This window comes from Zea mays, chromosome 6 (genome assembly GCF_902167145.1).
Source record: "Zea mays cultivar B73 chromosome 6, Zm-B73-REFERENCE-NAM-5.0, whole genome shotgun sequence".
NCBI lineage: Eukaryota > Viridiplantae > Streptophyta > Magnoliopsida > Poales > Poaceae > Zea > Zea mays.
In genome coordinates, this window is record NC_050101.1 from 172,651,528 (window position 1) to 172,658,017 (window position 6,490).

The window sequence follows — 6,490 nt, forward strand, 5'->3', positions numbered from 1 at the left end:
AGATCAAGAAACCAGAGATTTGGAGATGCTTCATCAACAAGTACAGAGGAAGAAAGAAAAGATGGCCAGGCTAGCTGAACTGCAGAGGCAGATAGACGAAGCCTCTGAAGAAGTTTGTCATCTTACCCAGGATGAGCAGCACCGAAGGCCTCAACACCAAGATCTTCATCAGGAGGGTTTCCCCAACGAAGATGACTGGTATGACAATTTCCATCATGGGAATTTCGTTTTTGATGATGCTTCTCCTCTGTCCGCTGAGCTGCAGGCTACACCTTGGCCTCCGTCCTACAAGCCGCCCCAGCTCCCTGTATTCGATGGCCACTCAGACCCGAAGCAGTTTTTGATGAGCTACGAAGCAACAGTATCTTCGTATGGTGGCAATGCTTCAGTCATGGCCAAATCTTTCGCTATGGCTGTCAGGAGTGTGGCTCAAACCTGGTATTCCTCCCTTCGACCAGGAACGATCACTTCGTGGCAGAAGCTGAAGGACTTGTTGTTAACTAGCTTCCAAGGATTTCAGACGAAGCCGGTCACTGCTCAGGCTCTGTTCCAGTGCACCCAAGATCACGAAGAATACCTTCAGGCGTATGTCCGAAGGTTCTTGCGTTTGAGGGCACAGGCACCAACGGTGCCCAATGAAATTGTCATTGAGGCCATGATCAAGGGGCTTCGGCCAGGACCGTCAGCTCAGTATTTCGCTCGGAAGCCTCCTCAAACTTTGGAGAAGCTGCTCCAGAAGATGGACGAGTACATTCGGGCCGATAATGATTTTCGCCAAAGAAGGGAGGAGGCTTTCAGGTTTTCTGAAATGACCAGGGGCTTCGGAGGGAGGTTTTACCCGAGGCACGTGAGGTCAATTCATAACTCTACACAAAATGATGATAGAGGAAGCCAACAGCAAAGGCCACAATGTTCCTCACAGGCTTCGGGGCAACAGCAAAGCTCCTTCCGACCACCAGCTCCAAGAGGCAGAGGCGCCAGGGGCTTTGGAGGAAGATTTGGCGATCAACCAAGAAGAATCTTTTGCTTATTCTGCGGTGAGAACAAAGGCCATACTACCAGGATGTGCCATGTTACTATTCAGAAGCAAAAGGAAATAGCTGAAGCAGCAGCACAACAAGCTCAGCCGAAGCAGGTCATGCATACAACTTCGTATCATTCGCCCTACATCCCAGAATATGTGGGCAATCATCCTGCAGTTTCTGTTGCTTCGGCAAGTTAGCCTCAAGCTTCCTGGCAACAGCCTCCGCCTCCACCTCCGTTGCAACAAGGCCAGCAGCCAGAAGGGAGCCAGTATGCTCCACACCAGAGGGACTTCAGAGAGCAGTCCGAAGCTCGTACAGTCAATAGCACTGTGCCAGAGTCAAAGCACATCTATTGACAAATATCCTACCTTAATAGCAATCTTTTTCATTCAGTTTTATTTTCTGTAATAAAGGACATTGTTTAGGTTTCATGTAATCAGTTTCGTTGATTCCTACAAGGAAAATATATTTTCTTCACAGGCATATATTGATTAAAATTCAAAGACTTGTGATGACAAAGACGACCTTCGAACTATCGGAAATTCTTCGAAGCAACAAAAAGTCGTTCTAAGGAACGCAGAGTAAGTTTACCGAAGTCACAAAAAAGTCGTTCCAAAGGGAGCGCAGTGTAAGTTTTCTGCTCCAAAGTCGTTCCAAAGGGAATGCAGAGCATACAGCGAAAAGTCAACGCTGATACCGCCTAAGTAAAAGGCGAAGCGCGAAAAGTCAACGCGAATACCGCTGAAAGTAAAAGGCGAAGAAGCTCCTAAGGGAGGCTTACAGCGAAAAATAAACGCTGATTCCGCTGAAGTAAAAGGCGAAGAAGCTCCTAAGGGAGGCTTATAAAAGATTGTGTTTTATTGCAGGGATGCGTATGTATCTTCGGAGTAAACATCATCTCACATAACATAACATCATCGCATCATTTCGCATAGCATAAGCATCATACATCATTTTGCACATGGCACAAGAGGTGGACACATTATCAATCTACGGAAGAACGCTTTGATAAAAAAGAGAAATCAGTCACAGAAAGATACATCATTGATCTTCGGAAGGGTAGCTTCGGAAAATATTTTTACGAAGCCTGGATATTATTCATCAGAACATTGGATATTGTTGTGACAATGAAAAATTCTTCTTCACGAAGCATGAAAAGAAGGGAAGGTGTTTTTTCGTCAAAGACTCAAAAGCGGTACGTGTAAAGTTTCATGCATCGTAAAGAATTTACTAACAAAAATAGGTATATTACATTTGCGGTTACAAAATGTTACAGTATATTACATTTCAGAAGTTTTCACAAAAATATTTAATCTTCTCTCAAAACGACTTCTGCAGCCTCATTCAGGAGCCGATTGACGACTTCGTCCATAATATCTTCAGCCATCTTTTTAATTTCGTCGTCTCCTTTCGGCTGAGGACCCGAAGACGTTTTAGCAGGATCTGAAGTAAGACAGGATACGGCTACATTGCTATTACAAATCGCAAACAAATTTTAAAGGCTAAAGATTACAACACAATAAAAACTATTAGTTAATACCTATTTGACCTTCGGCCTCTGCGTTCTTTTCAGCAGCCTCAGCTACTTCTCTAGCATCGTGAATGCCCTTTTCACTTCTTCGAATAATTTCTCCGGCCATTTCTCGGCCACCATTATCCCAGATATCGGTAAAAAATTTTCCACCAATTATACTAGCTTCGGCCGAAGGATCTCTTGCATCTTCAAAGGACAAAGCAGCTTCGGACTGTGCTAAAATTTTTACATGTTCGCAGCCCTTCTTCTCTAAGATGGTGGCAATCCCTCTGGCACCAGAGAAGGCACATATATCTCCTCGGCTATTTAAAATTTCTTCGAAGGCCTCAGCTTCGTGGTCAATCCACTCGATGGGACCTTCGGGATTGCCTCTCGTGAAGTTTTCTTCGCTTGAAAAGGCGCCAACCCTGGCGAAGCTAGCTTTTAACTTCTTAACACACTCTATAGATTTGTTATAGCATCTCTTTCTGGACGAACGAAGCTCTTCAACAGTTATTTCTAGGTGATCGGCCCATTGGTCGCTGAGTTCTCGTTTTGTTTCTTCAAGTATGCGTTCTTCCTTGGCTCTGGCCAGTTGTTTCCAAAGATCTTCAATTTCCCGCTTCTGAGCTTCAGCTTGACCTTTAAAAGCAGCTTCGTCTTCCTTTATTTTATTTATCAATGAGTGTAATATTTTATCTTTTTCAAGACCTTCGTTCCTCAGTTCAATAACTTCGGAACGAAGGTTGCTCAGGGCTATAGAACACCCTTCGTCTTCAACATCTTTCTGTGCCCTAAGGGCATTGCTAAGTATCAGGCCCTGCAAAGAGAAATATGTGTGCGTCAATAGGTTTAAACAAACGAAAAATTTTGGACTCAACAAAAAATACAAGGATTTCATTTGTTGCACCTTTAAGCTATTGTAAGCTAGGCTGTCGGCCAGATCGTTCTTCGACAGCACCGAGAGCCCGTCTTCTAAAGTTGGGAATCTGAAGCTCCTGCTCATCTCCCGGCAGACAGAAATTTCCTTGCTGTCGGGGAGACAATACAAGAAGTCTTCTTCTCCACTGCCATTGAATATTAACGCCCCCTTTGGATATTTCAGTTTTTGGGCGTGGTGCTGGGCCTCTTGCTCTTCTTTTTCTGATAGTTTTTTCCCCGAAGCATGACGAACAATATAATCACGAACTTTGGGGGATGCTTCGGGGGCAATGACACCGGTTTCTTCAACAAAAGTTGGCTTTGTTATTTTTTCTGCCTCACTTTCCAAAGATTTTATCTTTGCAGGCTCTGAGGGCCCAGCTTCGGCTTCAGTCTCTTGCCCGGGAGCTTTAGAACCAGAAATTTCAGTTGTTGTTTCAGAAATGACAGCAACCTTCTTCGGAGGTGTGCTTGAAGATTTGATCGTTTCCAGTACATCTAGCACATTAGCCATTCTCTTTCTTTTTGGAGTCACTGCTGGCACTTTTTGATTTTTTACTGTCTCAATGTTTGCTGCAGGACTCAAAACTTCTGATGTTTTGGATCCCTCAGTTGCTTCTTTTACCTCTTCTATTTTTTCTATGGACGGCGCTTCGGCTTTCTCTTTCGTTTCTGATAACAAAATCTTTGTTTGTTCCAATTCTATCTTTGTTGGCACTTCGGCCGTTTCTGCAACTTCTGGCAGCATGGTTGGCTCGGCTGGTTTTTCGGCTTCGGTGGCCGAAGAAGTTTCTTCGGTAAACTCAGGCACCGAAGCTGGTTCAATATAGCGCGGCCGATGTGTAAGGACCTTTAACTTCTTTCTTTTTGGTTCTGGCTCGCTAGGAGCAGTTGCAGCTTCTTCTTTTGCAGAGGTTGTGTTTTTTCTCTTCTGTCTTCGAATGGGATAGCAATAGTCAGGATAGACAAACCCGATTGCATCAAATACCCGATTCAGCCTCTTCTTTTTTCGGCCTCCGAAGGCAGCTGACATTGCGGTGTCTTCGGCCTTCGAATAAGCCCCAAGCAGTTCATCACTTAAATTTTCAATACTTTTTAACCAGTCGTCATCTGGCTCAACAAACTTATCTCCAAATTTAAAAGTGTACTTCAACCTGATAAGTCCACCTTCGTCGGCCTCTTTTACGGTTTCTTGTGGCATTTCCCATTTCTCCGCGAGCGGCCATACCCTGAAGGCAATATGCTCTTGTACTAAGTCTCTCGTTCCAATGAAAGAGCAGACTGCGCCGAAGGCTCTCTGGCATTCTTCGGCAGCTTCATTCATTTCAACCTTCGGCCTCCGAAGGCCGAAGCTTTGCCAGATAGGGCGCATAATTACACCTTTGATATCTTCTCGTATTGTCAGATCATTTTTCACATAAAACCATTCTGTCATCCAGTCACCGGGCCATCTCTTTCGAATGGTTGGTACGGGGCAGCTTGACCCGGACCGAGAAACAAAACTGTAGCAACCAAAATTATTGTGATACTGTTCCTTACCCCAAGGTTTTGTCTCATATGATAATTCGTGTATATTACAGAAGCTTTTTGCATCAGGCTTCAGACCTTGGCTTCTCACGGCCCACACAAAGATATTCAGCTTTATAATTGCCTCGGGGGTAAGTTGATGGAGATAGATTTCGAATATTTTCAGCACCTCCACAACGAAGCTGCTCAAGGGAAATCGCAGTCCAGCCTTCAAAAAGCTTCGGTACACTACAACTTCATTCTCTTCAGGATGTGGGCAAGTTTTTTCCCCTTCGTCCGCCCTCACAATGGACAAATCCCGGAAATACCTTCCTCTCATATTAACAAGATGATTTTCTTTGATAGTTGATTTACCATAAACTGAATGGCTTGGTCGCCAGGGACGATCTTCGGAGTCTTCCCCACCACTGTCCACATCATAGCTGTCACTATCACCAGTATCCTCAGACAAACCTTCCAGAATCTCCTTGGTGATTTTTTCTGTGTTGGTCTTTGACATCGCTATAAGAAACCCCAAATTTTTCTCTTCGTCGAGGCTTAGTTTCGTCTCAGCAGCAGTCTTCTTATCTTCGGACATCTTCGGAGACACTAAAAAACTATTTTCAAAGCCGAAGCTTCAAAACTAAAAGCTTAAGCAAATCGTAGTGCGCAAGAGCTAAAATTTGAGTGAGCGGAAGCAGTTGGCCAGAGAGCGTGTCAAATGCGTTTGCGGTATGGCCCTATTTATACGCCAAGTGCGTTGAAAATTGAAAGACCCCGCTTGTCAGTGAATGTTGCTATTCTAGCAAAGGGAAGGTGTTTTTTCGGACCTTCGGCGTAAAGCCTTCGTCCAGATCGCAATCTAAATTTATTATTTTGAACAAATTAATATTGCGAGGGGCTACTGTTGGGGACCTTCGGTATCCGAAGGTCCTCAAAAACAGTATTTAATAGTGTTTCTGGAGTATAATGTGTGAACAGGTATCTTCGGACTCAAGTCAGGCATCACAGTAGACCAGAACAATACGAAGGTTGGTGAAGCGCCGAAGGTGTAAGCAGGAAAGCTTCGGCGAGACGGCAGCAGTTGAAACCGACTTAAAGATGAAAAGGCTATTAAGACCTCGACAGATTACTATAGGATTATTATCAAGTGTAAAGGGCATTAATGTAATTTTGTACGGGCTGCGTCCCGTGCCTATAAATAGGTGAACAGTACACCCGTACTGTTCACGCTGACTTGGCATTCGCTTTTTGCGTCACGCTTGTACTGTCATCTCATTCCGATTGAAGGTACACTTGTAATTCAATGGTATTTCTGTTTATACCTAATAATAATATATAATTGTTCATGTTGTCTTTTATATCCTTTATATTTCATCCTTCGTCATTGTTTAATGAATTTATGAAGGTACGTCCTTCATAACCTTCGTCCGCAAACCATTATATCCTAAGGGAAATAATGCTTCGGAGGACGAAGGACCTTAACGATTAACATTTTCTATGTTGCCTTGTTCTTAACTCATAG